This window comes from Hylobates moloch, unplaced genomic scaffold (genome assembly GCF_009828535.3).
Source record: "Hylobates moloch isolate HMO894 unplaced genomic scaffold, HMol_V3 SCAFFOLD_2, whole genome shotgun sequence".
Lineage (NCBI taxonomy): Eukaryota > Metazoa > Chordata > Mammalia > Primates > Hylobatidae > Hylobates > Hylobates moloch.
In genome coordinates, this window is record NW_026652277.1 from 112,276,402 (window position 1) to 112,294,513 (window position 18,112).

Below are 18,112 nucleotides of genomic sequence, written 5' to 3' on the forward strand. Positions count from 1 at the left end.
AAAGTGCCCTCAGAAGAAAAGTCTGTGAAAAAGGGTATTGCTCAAAGTAGTTTATTTCTTACATGGGCTGAGTCCTTTCCATGTCTATCACAATCTCCTTTTGGCCACTCTCCAGTTTCTTTAGAAAGAAGTTTTGTTTTTGTTTTGTTTTCTTTTTCTTTCTGTATTTTCTCGAGCTTTTAAATTAGTATCTGTAGGATAGTTAATCTAATAGAAGCTACTATACCGTTTCTGCAATAAGAACCCTTTCTATTTTATTTTGTATTTGTTAACATACATCTGCAAAATAAGTAAACACAAACATAAGGAGCCAGGAAGTATGCTAACATATTGCAATAAAGCATATTAAAAATAATGGGACACATTAAAAAGTTGTCATTATAATTGTAGGTCCAAGAGAATTTGTCAATTGATTGGTTGTACATTTGTTTATCAGCTTGAGATTTTATTAATAGATACACTTTGCCCTTTATATAGATGCTTTTCTGAGTAAACATTAACTAGAACAATTTCATAACTTGATATTCTGTTGAAATATTCCTACTTCAATGTACCTTGAACTTCTTTTGCTTATAATTGGTTTCATGGACTTTTAGGATCTTAAAATTAGAAGGAACTCTTCTTACCACTTACAGCCCAATCTCCCATTCAGTGCAAGAAATCCTCCACAATCTCCTTAACAAACAATCATTCGAACTCAGATTGAATACTATCAATGATAGAGTGTTCATTATTCTGCTTTCTCTCAGACACAGATGCAAACACGATGTTCTGTGAAAGACACACAATGAAAAAGGACAGGTTCCTCCTTATCCAAATTTCTGCAGAGTTAGTTAGCTGTATTTGACAACTTAATTTCAATTCTTAGCTAACCAATGTTTTCATCTAAAGGGGCCATGACTCAGGCTAAACAGTTCCAAAACCTCTGAGACGTCAAGCATGAGAACAAGGTTTGAGGTGAAAAAAAGAAAAGATCCAATTTTTAAACTATTCTTAGTTAAATTTATGTCCAAAGCATACGGTGAGCAGAGTAGAAAGTTTTGTTTTCTAAGCCAATATTTTTTCTCCTCCAGTTACTTGGAGTAAATTAAGCCTGGTTTGCTACTTCTCAAAGCTTCTCTCTGCAAGGACATACTGGCTTTGCTTTAGGCTGAAACAGACAATGAGGCACAGGTTTACAAATGGCACTAAAGACTTTATGTTTGTACAGCTCGCAAAGTCAAATGCTTTCATTTAAAACTGAATACACTACCTTTCATGTTAGGATAATTTGTTACTATTTATCACCTAATGCAAGAGTAATTTCTACACATTCATTCTGTTTCTTAAAAGTAGGCTTAAATACACAAATTTAAACTTCACACACTGACTGTAGGTTTACATATACTATATGTATTTATAAACACTGACAAAAATGATTCAATATCAGTTTGTGGGCTTTTAAAATATACTTTAGTCATGCAAATTTTTGATGACTGTTCTGTCCAAATGTTTGGTGTCATAAAGCACATAATACAATTTTAAGATGACTAGTTAGTAAGACTCAACTTTGCCACAAATTTCACATGCCTATGGGATATACAACATTACATAATTGCAAATGCTATGATAAATATGGTGGTTTATGGCATGTATATTAAAGTGAAATCTATCTATCTATCTATCTATCTATCTATCTATCTATCTATCTATTATCTATCTATCTATCTATCATCTATCTATCATCTATCTGTCTATCTATAATGTTATTTTAGGGTACTCCATAGACATGCAATTTAGAATCCATGTTGTTTAGGTATGTTCTTATGTATGTTCCTTTATCTGTGAATTGAACTAGATCAAAGAACCATTGACAGTTCACAGGTTAAAACATCAAAGAAAGAGAAAAAATGTTGTTTAAGGCTCTTTGGATCTTCTGTCCTAAGTGCATGTCTTTAAATAAAGCTGCCAAAGCTTACAGAGTTATTTATTTAGGGGATATATTGTAACCTGATGAATGTTGGAAAAATAAAATATCGTATTACTTTTTAGAGGTGATTTTTTTTTTTGACAATGCACAAAGGAAGTAGTCCTCCTCTGCTGTTTTAATAAAATAGAAGATTGTGAGATGATTAAATGGCTGAAGACAAAATCTCAGGATCTGATGTTATCAAGAACCAATGAAAAATAGGGAGTTCATGAGCTTGGCAATTTGCTAAGAGAGTAAGCTGAAAGTATTATAAAAAGAGGCCACATAGAACTGTAGTTTTATGTGATATTTCAAACCTGAGATATATGGAAGCTAAGAAGCTATTTTAATAGCAAAAAGAAATGTGTTAAATTTTCTTTTCTGCCAGAGCCAAGTGTATGTTTGGTAAATGAGAGCCAGTTGCTACTTACTTAGGAGGAAGTTAAGTTTTGGGTAATGTCCATCTATACACTTAGGAGGTATAATACAAAGAGAAAATCGTGAGGTATAAAATTATGATGAGGCAGACAACATTCATAAATATTGAGAAACAGATTCACAATAATTCATAAACAGAAAAGGTAGAGCATGGAGAAGAAAGAAAAGTATGCTTTATTGGAAGCTACACAATAAATAATAATCTCTAATGTTCCATAAACCTATACTTTCTAGAGAGGAAATGCTGAAGAATAAATAAATGAGAGCTGGCTCTGGGAACAAGGTACTCTTTTAAACGGGTGAGCTTCCTGATTTATGGTTGAAATGGTGGCTGAATGCCGGCTTGGAGAACTAGCATACTCAGCATGTATTCTGGTTCCCCTAAAGTATGATCTTAGAATATTCTGAGAGTAAACTGAGATTTAGCAAATGCTCCAATCATAGCAAAGACACAGAGATACAGAGACAGAGAGACAGAGAAAAATACATGACAGAAAGTTGCGAAAGATCTTTGGCAGGAATCTGGATGACAGGGTGCCAGGATAATTTTTCCATTGTTTTCAGACATTTTTTATCTTATATGAAATAAAAGAGTTATAAGAAAAAATGAACTTTTGTCTGTGAAGATTGTTTAAAGCAAAAGTTTCTGATTTTCAAAGTATACGTCATGATCATAGAGAAACAACCTAGGGTTGATGATTGATTGATTGTGTGAACCCCAAATATCTGAGACAGGCCTTGGTCATTTAACAAAGTTTATCTTGCCAAAGTTAAGGACGCACCTGCGACACAGCCTCAGGATGCCCTGAAGAGACTGAGAACCTACTCCTGAGAGAAAGACATTAATCTCCCTTAAGGACCTAATCACCTCTTAAAGGCATCACCTTCCAATACCACCACATTGGGGACCAAGACTCAACATTAGTTTGATGGGGAAAAAATATATTCAAGCCTAACAGTGTTACTTATTTTATTTTATTTTTTTTGAGACTAAGTCTTGCTCTGTCGCCCAGGCTGGAGTTCAGTGGTGTGATCTCGGCTCACTGCAACATCTGCCTCCTGGGTTCAAGTGAATCTCCTGCCTCAGCCTCCCAAGTAGCTGGGATAACAGGTGCCCATCACTATACCCAGTTAATTTTTGTATTTTTATTAGGGATGGGGGTTTCACCATGTTGGCCAGGCTGGTCTCGAACTCCTGACCTCAGGTGATCCACCTGGCCTGGTCTCGAATTCTTGACCTCCCAAACTGCTAGGATTACAGACGTGAGGCACTGCGCCCAGCTAACAGTGTTAGGTTTGTATGCTTATTAGACATCAAGGTATAAATGTCATGCAGTTGAATATACAAGTCTGGAGTGTAAGTAACAGTTTACAAATCTGTCAAATACTCACCTCTGCCTGGAGGGCTTACTAGAATTCTTTCTGATGTTTTTTCAAAATCACAGTCCCCAAATTTCTAATAATTTTTAAAGAAATTATATTATTGTTCTTCAATGTAATATTTCTTCATATAAAAAGAAATATTTTATGGCTGATTTTTATTTGTCATGTAAAGTCCATGGAAACAGAAGTTTCTAAAATTCAGAGGGCAATAATAAAAATAAAACGGAGGCTGTGCACTATTATTTTGAGTCAGAGTTTTACTTTTGTCCCCTTCCACTTCCCCATATATCCTGAGAAATTAACCCTGACTGTTGGAATGAATCCTGAATTATATGGTCAAAACAGTGAAGGTTCTTTAAATGCGTTTTATTCTTGACATCTATAGATTTTTTAATTTCTCTTTCCAAAAACGTTCTTCCTTCGCTTATTTTCTCTTATTTTTATCATCATGTTATAAAAAAAATTCTTCATGAAACATTCCTGTTTTTATAACTCTATGCTCCTTTCTGTTTCTACTTACATAAATGGAAAAAATAGTAGCTTACTTACAATCTCCCTCTAGCTTCTTACTTCCATATGGCTCAGAAGTATGATCTTTGTTCCTGACTTCCTACCATTGAACAGCCTAACTGATTTCTGCCCTCAACTCGAACATATACACTGTATGTCTACTATGTTAATTTGCTACTCTCTTTGAAACTCCATTGTTCCAAGCCCTTCCCTGTTCTGTTTTCAAGGAGTTTTGGCCCTACACACGTATCACCCAATATTACTTGAATTTTAGCCTCTGATTGGGTTTGGCCGGTAGTACCACAGAAAATTAGAGGGCTGGCTGGAACAGAGAAAGATCAAGGTATTTATCACTCCTAACAAACCCCTGTCCTTGCCTTGCTTCAATCTGGGGCAATGACTATATTCGATGGTTGCAATTCTTGCTAGGCAGCTTTACTTCTAAAGCTTCAAACTCTCTACAAGGCTTGAGTAATATTTTTCTTACTCCTTGCTCAGGCAATCTGTCACTAATGCTACAGTATACAATCAGACGTTTCTCTGTCTCTTCATCTTGGCCATACCTGTGTAATGAGTCCTTTCTTCAAAACCTTTTAAATTAAAAACTGAATTTAATGATAGTACTCTGAGTGTTACCCTACTGTGTATAAAGCAGTGGTGTAAGCATTGCCATCATCAGTACATCCAAGGACAAAATAATTCTGCCCAGTTTTGCCATCGTGTAAAACCTTTTATTTAGCTGTGTACAGATGTGGTCTTGGTGGTTCAGCTCAGTCAGTGTCACAGTTTTAAAAAGCACATAGAAATAAGGAGCAATTTACTTGCTGTTACAACGCTCCATTGCCACTCGGAAAAGGAAAATGTGCTAAACACAGAATGCTATCTGTCATTGTTCTCTTCTGAAAGAATGTTTCCATAATTCTTCAGAAATCAAAATATGTGTCTATTGAATTAATGTCAGGGATTCAGTGGTAGTGATTCACTTCCTCCTACACAATTTCAGAGAAGATGGTTTAAAAAAATTGCTTTCACAAAAGTACTTTTGATTTACAGCACAAATGTCAGGCAAAAAAAGTTACAAAAATATATTTATATCAAACAAGTGAATTTTAGAATGCTGTTGTAATTTCTTTTCTAAACTAGTCCTGGATTTTGGTAGATGTAAAAGGCCACAGTATCAGTTACAAAAAAATGCACACACAAACACACACTCATATATACATATATGGATACACAGAAAAACACACACGTATATAGGCATATACATTATCATTTATACACATTTTATGAATTTTGCATTATAAATATATTTTTATTTCTGACCAATAATCGGAGAACACATACAGAAATTCTTTTTTAAAATATGCATCCATTACACTATTTGCTTAATTGGTACAAGTAGTAGGAAGGAACTTGCATATTGACAGGTTTTATGTGAATATTCACATCTGTCAATGTCATCCACAGAAACAGAAGCAGTAGGAGATAGATGATAGATTGATAGATACATAGGTAGATAGACTGATTTCTGGGAATCTGTTATGTGTTCATATGAGGTAGTAAGTCTAATCTAAAATCTGTTGGGCAGGTAGGGATGCTGGGATTGTCCAGCAGTAGCTAATGCTGGAGTCCTGAGAGAAAATTACTTCTTCCTCTAGAAAAGCTCAGTATTGCCTTTAAGGCCTTTCAATTGATTGGATGAGGCTAGCCCACATTATCAAGGAAAATCTCCTTTATTTAGTGTCAACTAAATGTAGATGTTAATCACATCTACAAAATCCCTTCACAGCAACACCTAGATTAGTGTTTTATTGAATAACTTGATACTATACTCCAGCCAAGTTGATATATTACTATCACAGAGAGTAAAAAGTCTGATGTCATAGTGACTGATTTGAATAGTAATTTAAAATAAAACAAAATTACTTTAAAACCCATTATTAGAACTGATCATGTGCAATGGGATTGTGACAGAGGTATTAATGTTATTAGCCCAATTTTTCACTTGAGGCATATGAACCCAAAGTAGTGTATACAAAGTACCGTGAAAGACAACCTATAGGAAAAAAGATTTAAATATCAGAAATGTCTCAGAGAAATCCTTAAGGAGACAGAAACAATAAGAAGATGTTTTTATATTATAGCAACTTATTTGCAAGTATTTTGAAGAAATTAGCAAGGCTGATAGGATTGGCTCTTATGTCAAAATAAATTTTAAAAATTAATTAATTCATTCATTTTATTTGGCCTTTCTCATCTCATTTTTTTCATCTGTATAATGCGTATAAAAGTCAAGTTAACTTGTACAGCTGTTAAGAGGAATATTAAGGAATTCTATGTAGCATGCTAAGTACAGAGCTGTATATATTTTAAGTACACAATATTTGTCAATGTACTTACTCTTTATGTAGCAATCTGCAAGATGTGTTCTTTGTTAGGTCTGCCCCTTCTGTAGAGAGTGAATTTTGTTAGCAAGTAATATTTAGAATACTTCCAAACTGCTAGTTATCACTTCCTAAATTGCCTTTTAACTTGAGGTGACACAGTAACCCCCTTGCATCAAGGAAATTTTCTATGGTTAAAGCTTAAGCACAATATTAAGCACAAGTTATCTGTTTCTAGTATCAATTCTCAATCCCTAATGAATAAGTGATTAGGAGAATTCTTTGCCAGAATTTGTAAGGAAAATATATCTACCCAGTTCCAGAATTTATACAATTCTTTTTTCTGAATTAACTGATCCTCATGTTTTTATTTAGATAATTTAGGATTCACATTGTTCCACTGAATGGTCAATTTCTTGCTTCATATCTTTTAACATCCAATGCAGAAAATCATTTTTTTTTAATCAATGGTATTTCTTAACACTAACTGCTGCGTAGACTTCTGCAGTGCTGAAATACAGGAAAGAATTGAATTTCCCTTAATTCATTGTTAAATGCTGTCTTCCGCTATTTATTGTCCCAGAAATGACTTGTCTCTGAGATTTTTCATGGTCTTTCAGCATTCCTCTCTAACTCTGAAAAGAAACTACAGTTATTCCCAATTATCATCTCTGGTCAAGGTTTAAAGCAGACCTCATGAAAACTTACATTAACCTTTGTACTGAGTAAAAACCAAATGAAAGTAATGGTTTTTTGTTTTTTTTTTTTTTTACCTTTTTTTGGTCTCTTGCCATAGAGTCAAAATATAATACTTTTAAAATATAAAAGAAATATGTACCTGAAGTACATTAAAAGGGCAATAAAGAAAAATATAAGACATAAAGTAAAATTTTAAGAAATAGATTCTTAAAAAATAGGAAAATAAAAGTTTGGGGACAAACTAGGAAAAATTGTCTGTTACATATGATGGATACATTATTTCTATTTTTAGCATTGACAAAATACAAAATGACATATATTGTCAAAAACAATGAGAACCTCCTGAAAACATAATTTGGCAAAATTTTTAAATAAACATTCTGCACAAGAAAAATATCAGTGTTTAATAATAAACACATAAAAATATCTACACTTACTTGTAGTAACAAATATGAAATTAAGTAATATAAAAATACCATGCTTTGCCTATTAAATTGGTAAGATTTAGATCTACGTATTTATGTATTCATGTATCCATCTGTCTGCCAGTGTGAGTAAGAGCCTGGTAAGGAGACATTATGTGACACTGTGGATAGTAGTATGAAGTGGCACAAACTCCTGGAAAGCAAGAGGAGAAAGAAATGAAGATATCTAAACATGATGTATACTCTTTATACAGAAAATCATCTTGTAGGAATTTATAATTATAATTCTGCTGGGTTTTAATATATGTGTCCCCCCCAAATTCATATGTTAAAGTCCTAACTCTCAAGGTTATGATATTAAGAAGTGGGGCCTTTTGAGAGGTGATTAGGTCATGAGGGCAGAGCTTTCATAAATAGGATTTGTGCCCTTTTAAAAGAGGCCTCAGAAAGTTAATTTACGCTTCTGCCATGGGAGGACACAGAAGGCATCCTCTATGAGGAAAAGTTCCTCACTAGAAATGGAATCTGCTGGCCCTTTGATCTTGGACTTCCCAGCCTTCAGAATTGTGAGAAATAACTTTCTGTTGGTTAGAAGCTACCTAGTCTATAGTATTTCCTTATGGCAGCCCAAATGAACCAAGGCAAACTGTAAAAAATTTAAAAAAAAAAAAGAAAAAAAAGTATAAGGATATTCATCTTAATATGATTTCTAACAATGCATAATAGGAAAAAAGTCTGTTTCCTCAAATATTAAATTGCTTAAGTAAATGTCATTCTATATAACTCTTCGAAGTCAAACTGTAGAATACTATTACATGAGTAGAGGAAGCAAGTTTAGAAAGCAAGTCCTCAAATCAGAACTTGTAGTACTTATACCATGTATATTAGGCAAAAATATCAAAAATGTTTTCCTTAGTGATGTGAAAATATGGATGAACTCTTTTTTTGGATTTTAACCAACTTCTTTTGCAGTAAAGATGAACTGGTTTCCTATTAAATAATATCAAATTATGAAAATGAATAAAATGTAGAAAATGTGTTGGAAGGACATTTCTATTTTTTAATGTAAAAAAACAAATTCCTTAGCTCTAATAAATGACACTCAATATGAGAAATGGAGTAAAAAAGAATAGTTTTTACTTCCTCTAGTAACACTGATTTAGAAAGCAAATCTGCAACAAATTGATCTGTAATTAGGTTTAATTTCGATCCTGATGTAGATTTTAAGGGCTTTTTTTAGAAGCATAAATTGCATTATAAATAACATTTTATATTTATTTAATTATGGCAGGAAGTAGAAAAAAAACAGCTAATTATGTAAACAGAAAGCATATTTTGTGCAATGCTATGAATCAGGTTATTGAGAGTTGTGTATAGGCAGGCCTGTGGTCCGTTTCAGCATTGTTAACTCTTCATCCATAATTTCTAATGAAGTCTATTGAACTGTACACTGGGGATAATATATCTGTTTAAAAATGAATTTCTGAGCTTCAAGGGTTTCTTTTTGATCTAAAGAAATTGCAAACTCAAATTCATTATGCATATTTGACCTATGCTCCTCTATTCTAAATAAAAAAAGGACAGAATAGCTATGTTTTCTCCTGTTAAATAAAATAAAATTGTCATTGTGAACATTAATAGAAACTTCATGTATTGATCTAATCTTTAGCTAAGTGTTGTGGATGTCTGCTTTTGATTTTGTCACTTGGCTCTAAAGTTTGTCAATATTTTATTGATTGGAAAATGGAAAGTCAATGGTTTTATTCACTATGGCCAATATAAAGTTTAGTATAGCCTCATAATCAGACATAGGAAGAACTAATAGGTATACAATTATGTTAGAAATTTATTGTTAGACATCATTATTATTTAAAAGAAATTATAGAGAATGACATACATTCAAGCCTCTAAAGAAACTTCGCATTTATTTTTTCACATTAGTTGCAGTAATAAGCTGATGAAAATCCTAGTTACCATACGGTGATGGCATGTTTTATACCCATGAATCAATATTTGACTTGTTACATAAATATCTTATTACAGTTTCTTTGTATATAGAAAATGAGTAAACTAGTCCAACACCAAAACAAGAAAGGACTATAAAATTATGTCAAGGCAGGCAGGCATGCTTTCTCAGCTGCTGGGTGAAATACTTGTTTCAAGTGAAAAATTCCAACTTTTATTTTACCTTATGCTTTTTAATATATCGTGCTATTTAATCTTCTATCTGGATCAGTGCTTACATGCCCATTTTGAAGGTCTCTTTGCTGTACTAGATGCTCTTCGATTTAAAGGCATTCTTAGGTCATTAGTTTCATAAGTAACATTTTTTCAGGTCACTAGGTTCTCAGAGTCCCTTTTTTATGATATATTTTACTTGATATTTCTGTACATGGTCTCTTGATAGACTCTTCTGGGTAAAAGCGCAAAAGAGAATAAAGGGCAAAATATGTAGGCTGTAACCTAAACAGCATTGCCAGATTGTATTAAACTCTATTTGAGCAGATAGAGTGCACAGGCCAATTTTCTGGTTGTAAAGGGGCATTTTTTAAAGGTGTGTAGCAATGAATGTGTGTGAGTGTGCATGTTTGTGCTAATGTATATGGATAAATAGACTTAAAATATTTCTTCAATTCTAGTCACAGTTACAAAGAGGCAAAATCTGTTGAAAAACACAACACTTTCTGTTGAAAGTGCCATTTCATGTTCTTAACTTTCTCTACCCTGAATGAACTTTGTTTGAATAAAAGGAAGTACATATTATCTTGAATTATAACACTTGTTGATATAAACATAAAATAGGAATACAGGAAATGGTTTGACTATCTTTTCTGGAGAAGGTGAAATGGTGCATTTAAACCCTTGAGGAATGAACTCTATCTTACATTTGCCTAAATCCTTTGGGATATATGGAAGGCACTGTTTTTCTCCTACTTTCCTTACCCTCAAGACATGAAAAACAAGCATGATTTAGAGAGAACAAATCCATAAAGTGGAAACTTAAGAATAACAGTCTGGTGTAAAAGAACTGGGGAAAAGCTAAAGTGATAAAAACAACAGAAGTCATTCTGGAAAAGCCAAGGGCCAAGTGGCAGGAACACTCCTTTAGTGGAGAATAAATTCAGAGACTGTGAGGCAAGAACTTCTGGAGAACAGTCCCGAGTTTTCCTGAGAGAGTCTGAGTGACAACCTGTTAAATTTAAGTGAGGAAGGTCCAGGGCAATTGCTGACCAAAGTTGCCACCAAGTGGGGAATATATGGTTGCAGAGCTTGTGTTTAGATGGTTAAAGGGCCCCAGATAGAATGCCATTGGTGTTTTAACCAAAATGTAGATTAAAAATATCAACTGAGTAAAAATTAGATTATTTAAGGTAATTTTCTGAGTGGCTTAGCCCTGTCATATTTGTCTCTTATGTGTATAAAATAGGCAAATATTTTGGGGTTCAATTGAGTAGCAGGAAATATTTAAATATGATGATTATAATTCCTATTCAAGAAATAAATGATAAAGTACTTCAAAGTATTTGTTTAAGCAGAAACTAAAACCAACTATTTTGTGGGGCATTAACTAAGGAAATAATTGGAATATCTTAGTGTTTTCTTTCAATGCTGAATTGTGTGTGTGTGTCTGTCTGTGTGTGTGTGTGTGTGTGTAGATACAAAGTTTTTAGGGACAGGACTGATGTATGGTGGTGGGATGGACCTCATTTTGTTAAAATTTAAAACCCTAGTCAGTAATCTGCCTGGAACAAAAGTTGAACTGTCTTTGCTCTAAAGATAAAGTTTCTTTAAAGCGAAGGTACAAGACATCTAATGAAGCAGTTCTGACTGCTTCAACACATAGATGCATGTTTATAGTAGCTGTTTATTTGCTTGATTATTTAATTTTTTTACTTATACTCACTCCAGTGTGACAGGCACAGTCAGAAGCCAGCCCATACAACGTTGGCATTTCTCCTTCCCATAAATGCTGATGATTTCTTAATGCAACATCTGAAAATTCTTTCTTAAGGATGCTAGGGAGTTAACACCCCAAGTTCAGCTCGCAAGCAAAAATGGGTGGGGATCAATGGATTAATACATTCATTTTCTCTGCCCTGTGGTGGGAAAGTTTGAGCAGGGTTTATACGGTCTTCAAGCGATCCACTGATTCACCCACCAGTGGCCCCAGTACTAACTCTCACATTAATGTGTCTTTGGTTGGCTTTTTTCCTGTCCAAGTCTCACTTTTATTCTTTTTCCACTGTTTCCTTGAACTATCTCTCATAACAACCAAACCTAAGACAACCTCTGTTTTTATATAAGTTTTCATGATAGCTTACAAGAATACAAATGATTTAATAAAATAGAGTGGAGAAATATTAAGTTCCTAAATTATATAATGTAAAGTAAGCTCAAAAAATTTAAAAGTAGGTATTGAAGTCACTTATGATTAAGAAAAAAAGTAATGTTATAATTTTCTCAGCATATTATTGAAATTGCAATACAGTAATATATTTATTAAAAATCATTACCTTGAAATTTGCCCCCCAAATTTTCTGAATATCATTATTAGACCTGATTCATTAAATGTTGAAAGCACAAACCAAAATATTTTAGAATTGTTACTATCAGATGATTTTTTTACACAAGAGAAAGTTTCTAATTGTTTGTGAAAGCCAAACTGTCTTATCAATACTTACAGGCCTTATATTTTTATACCTGAGATGGGACACAATTTGGATAATGAAAAACCATTGCTAGTTGCTAAGATACAAGTTATGTGAAGGGAGATGAGTATATAGCACTTTATATCATTGTGCGTGTGTGTCTATTTTGTGTGTGTGTGCGTGTGTACATTACGCATGTAGTTTCTGATTCTCAAATAGTATTAAAATTCAGTATTTTCAACAAGATGGAATACATGAACTTTTCTCTATTTCTCCCTTCAAGTGTAGCTGAAAACCATGGACAAATGCAATTACATAAAATCAACATAAGATAACAAAAATATGGAGGGAAGAAGGTAGACTGTTGAAGGCCCTCAGGAACAAAGAATGACATGGCAGTGTGTTGTCTGGGTTTTCTTTTTGCTTCATATATGACTGATTGGGAGATAGAGAAGTCGGGAGTCACAAAAACACCAATAGTTAAAGACAGAAAAGCCAAACAAGAGCCTGATCTCTCTAGTTGAAAGGCCGGGGAAAGACAGCCTAGCAGGAAGGAAAACATCTAAGTAAGAACTGCCCCATTGTGGCCAGACATTAAGCTGTGGACTCACAATAGCCCTTCTGAGAAAAACCTAACTGGGGGCCTAGTCTTCCACCCTTAGCCAGCTGTAATGAAGCACCCTTGGATTGCCGCCAGAAGCATGTCACAAAAGGCCAGAAGGCAGAATGAAGAACTGGAATTTTCACTACATCTGCATGATAATGAGAGGTTTTGTTTTGCCCTCACCCATCTCTAGTTAGTGGAGACCATATAAAGATCTTAAACTACATCCACCCTGATTTAATGAGGGTCCCTTTTGGTTCAACCTACTAGGTGTCAGAGGAGGCCAACTGGAGAGCCAGGACTTTTCACAGCCCGAAGATAACATGTCTCTCACCTGTGAGAGAAGGAGGGCATGTGGAGCAGTCATAAGGCACCCCTGACTCTCCAGCCAGCCTAGTACTAGGGAAAGCCTGGGAGAGGTTTCACCACACCCTGCCCTGTAGTAGGGAGGCACCTTCTCACTCCTGGGGTATGAATGGAGGTTGAGTGGAAGACCTGGACTTTCGCCCCATCTGGCAGTAATGAGATAGTACTTTCTCTCCTCTGTGGGCACAGTGTTAGAAAAGGCCTGGTAAAACAGATGATTTAAATATGATTCAGAGTTTCATAACAAAAGATTCAAAATGTCTAAGATTTAATACAAAATCACTTGTTACACAAAGAACATGAAAATCTCAACTGGAATTAGAAAAGTCAATCAATGGAGGCCAACACCCAAATTATACAGATATTGTAATTATATGGCAAGTATATTAAAGCAGCAATCACAAAAATGAGTATACTTGAAACAATTGAAAAATAGAAATGATTAGTAGAGACATAAGAAATACAAAATGATCGAAATGGAAATTTGTTCTTTGGTTCCATTGAATCGAAGCATATAATAACTGAAAGAAAAAGACATTTTAAGAATGGATTGCTTAATATTAGAATGGTGAAGACAAAGGATAGACTCTGTCAACTTGAAGAGAGAACAATAGAAATAATCCACTTGAATAACAGGGAAAACAGATTGAAAACAAAAAAAAAAAGAACAGATCCTCAAGAACTGTAAAGCTGTAACAAAAGACCTAACATTCATGTCATCAATCTGTCTCAGGAGGAGAGGAAGAGAGTGGATGTGAAAAAGTCTTTGGAGAAATAATAGTTATAGAGTCCCCAAATTTTGCAAAATATGTAAATCTACAGATTCAAGAATTTAAGTGCACCCCAAAGTGCACCCCAAAGAGGACCTTTACTCTCACTCAACTATAGTGAGGGAAATCAGGACATTATCAGATGATGGAAAACTAAGAATTCGTTGCCAGGAGATCCAGCCTTTAAAAAATTATGAAAGTGTTAGAAACAGAAAGTAAGTCATAAAAAGAAATATGATGAAAGAAAATACCCACTTTATAAAAGCAAATAAAAAGGTAAAGCACCTCCAGTGACTTCACGTTTTTCAGAATAGAATGCAGTCTTCTTTCTTTAGGCTCCAAGGTCTTAAATGAGTGACCCCTTCCTACCTCTGTGGCCTCAGCTTCTATCATCTTTGCCTTGTTCACTATGCTCAGGGTGTAGCGGGAAATCAGAGACTTGGAGAGACCAGGTGTCCTACTTCAAGGGCTTACTGGCTATTTTCAGTTTCTAAAATTTGTCAACTCCTGCTGCCACCAGGCTGTTGTGCAGGTTGTTTCTTCTGTCTTGAATCCTCCTCCAGTTCCAACATTTTTTCCTCAGCCAACCCATGCTCAGCCTCAGAGAAAAAGTTTCCCATCTCAATTGGAAGTACCACCTGTAACATTTTTTTTCCATCACACTCTGTGCTTTTGTCTCCTAAAACATATCACAGGTAATTGTGCATCTGTGTGTTTCGTGTATATTTCTTCTTCTAGACTTCATCCTCCATGACATTAAGAAGCTCCCTCTGCTTTGTGATTGTAAGCCCTGAAACCATATAAATAGTAGACATTCAATAAACACCTCATGGCTGGAAAAAAAATTTAATGGTAGAATTTAAGTGTTTGGGTATATGGATGTTCAGTATAAGTTTCTCTCAACTGTTCTATACTTTGCAGTTAATTTAACCACTTGCAAATATTCTTGCAATATAACTTGCAAATATTCACAATAAAATGGGAAAAATGTCAGTATTCAATGAACATTAATACCCCAGAGCCAGTATTGTATGCATTATGATTTAGATTTAAATTTTCCTGTGAACATTTAAATTTCAATATATATTCAAAGATCAGGAAAGGTTAATAATGTTATAAATGATCTATTTTTCTTCACAACGTTCCACAAGGTGAAAGAGCATCACAATGATTAATTATGGAATTACTATCCATGCATTCCTTTCTTTTCATACTTTTAGACTCTATTATGTCAACTCATTGATAGGGCCTGTTCTGTGATGGGCTATTTGACCATATAATGAAATGGTATTTTTAAAAGACATATAGATTAAACTTATCCAATAGAAATATAACACAAGTCAAATATGTAATTTTGTTTTTTAGTAGGCATATTTAAAAGAATAAAAAGAAGTGGTTAAATTAACTTCAATAATCTTTTGCTTAATCAAATATATTAAAAATATAATTATTTTAACATGTAAGCAATGTAAAAATTGTTAATGAGTTATACATAACTTTGTATTCTAAAGCTTCATAGTTACAGTATGTGTTTTACATGTTCAACACATCTCAACATGTTTCAAATCCAAGACTAGTGAAGCTAGTGTAAGAAAGATCTAGGCAATAGGGCCAGTGCATTTAGGTTAAAACATAACTTATATTCATGAAATGACTAGTGATCATCAATGTATTCAGAGTTCTTCAGTTAAAATAGACATTGAATAATTCTAGTAGCTAAAGTATGCACTGAGTTCAGTTAAATCAAATGAATTGTTTGAACACGAATCTAGGGCTCCAGACTCATATGACATAATAGGCACCAGGAAACCTGAGGCTTTATTTCAAATGCTATAAACCTGCAAGAGTTAAGCATCCTGAACAATATTAGACATCATTGTTTATCTACAGCCTTTCCTGTGTGTGCCAAATCTTGGACATCTATGTTCAAAATCCATATTTATTGTTTAAATTAGACTCAAGGCTGTCCAAAATTATTTGATTTATTAGGCTTACTTATGCTTTCGTGGTGCAATAAGAAATTTATAGTAAGTTTAACATTTTATAGGGTCCTAAAAAGCTTCTGCAGTGTTTGATTTCATATCCTATCAGACCAACCTTGCCAATGGCTCATGTTTGTTTGTTTTGAGTTTTCTTTCCCTACCCTGTAGTCTGTCAAACTAGAAGCTGAGAGGATGAGATTCACATTTTCCCAAACAGGGACCAAGAAGAATTGCCAATTTCACTTCCTGTAGCTTGTCTTTTATCTCCATTATGTAATCTAAATGAGGAAAGTGGTCTCATTATTCTTTTTTAAAAGTGTATTTTTATTGTAAATTGACAAATTAAAGTAGTATATCTTGAGTTCTCAAAATCATTATTCACACAAGTCGGGCTTATAACACAGAATATACAAATTATGGGAAGCAAAGGGCTTGCCCAAAATCTAGAAAATAAAGTATAATTTAACATATCTCCTTGCTTACGAAGATTGGACAGAACTCCCAAAAAGATTGAACCCAGATCCTTGACAGCCTTATGCATCATGGGAAGAGTGTCAGTCCAGGTCTTCCAGTTAACAGACATTGGGAAGGAGTTAGGAGTACAGGAGGTTTTGGGGGAAATAACATCTGTAAAATATAACGGAAGGGGAAGTAGGATTGAATACAGGCTGAGGTAGAATGAGAGGAGTAAAAGGTGACATGCTATATTTGTCTAAGAACAACTGGATTAACGGTGGTGCTGCTTGCTGAGTGAGGAAAACTGAGAGGAGTAGGTTTGGGAGGAAAAAAGTCAGCATTGCCATATAAGGAACCTATTAGGTATCTATGTGGAGACATTAAACAGGTAGTTAGATATTGGAATTTGAATCTCAGAGGAGCAGTCTTTGCTGAATATATATATGTGTATATATATATATATGAATATATATGTGTATATATATGAATATATATATATGTGTATATATATATGAATATATATATGTGTATATATATGAATATATATATACACACACACTCACACATATACACATAATATATTATATAAATATAATACATGTATACATATATAATATTTATTATACACATATAATGTGTATGTAAACTATGTATTATATGTAACTATGTATATAATTATATGTGAGAACTACGACTTCATATATATGCACATATATATGAATTTCTTTAGGACTGCTTCCCAAACTCAATTATTCTCGGTCTCAACAAATAAATGTGGATTTTCACCTCTGGGCCTACATTGTTTTATATATATTAAGTTATTCTGTAAAGAAGAAAAAAGTGTACCGAATTCTAAGACCACAGAAATAAAATCACAGTATCTTACCATTTAATCCTTCCCTTATAAAAATGTAGCTGCTACTTAGAAAAAGCATTCTACTCTATTAATAAATAATAAATGACACAATAAACGTTTGTTTTTGTGACCATTTAAAGAAATATTTTTCTAATTCTTCTCACCTCATTTGATGGCAGAAGAGTATTTGAATGAATGTAAAACTGAATGTAGGCCTGTGTCTGGTTTGTCGAAGGATTTATAAATATGCATTTTATAGAGACAGTATTTCTTTCCCCAATGCCTTACATGTTGCAAGAGAGACTTATGGGGAACTAATCTTTGATGTTGGCCAATGTCCCATCTTTTATGCCAACTGATTTTTGTTGTTTTGTTTTTCCTCCTCTCATAACTTGATGGAGGTAAGCAAAATTCTGGCTTCAAAACCCCATACACTCTTGTTGCTCTGAGGAGATTAACTTTTCATATTAGCAAACATTTTGTGGTTTGTGATATTCTTCAGCTATTTTATATTTTCTTTGACAGATTTTGAACAACAGTAACTAAGGTCTTCCCAGATGGCATGTGGAAAACCATAGTCACTCTTGTCACTGCTGTTATTTCCCCTTTCTCTCCATTTCCTTCCCTTCTTTTAATTTCTAG

At 33.9% G+C, this 18,112-nt stretch overlaps 1 long non-coding RNA gene across 2 annotated transcripts in view; it reads right to left on the reverse strand.

Moving 5' to 3' along the window:
• Positions 1 to 18,112, reverse strand: part of LOC131382849 (uncharacterized) — an 82,246-nt gene that overhangs the window by 10,877 nt on the left and 53,257 nt on the right. Inside the window, exons 5-6 of one of the 2 annotated variants that reach the window (XR_009212427.1) lie at positions 6,680 to 6,728; positions 627 to 771 (exon numbers count right to left, since the gene is read on the reverse strand). This is a non-coding gene — a long non-coding RNA (uncharacterized LOC131382849). Of the gene's footprint in view, positions 1 to 626; positions 772 to 5,222; positions 5,269 to 6,679; positions 6,729 to 18,112 lie in introns of those variants that run through there. The other variant, XR_009212428.1, reaches the window with a different exon arrangement.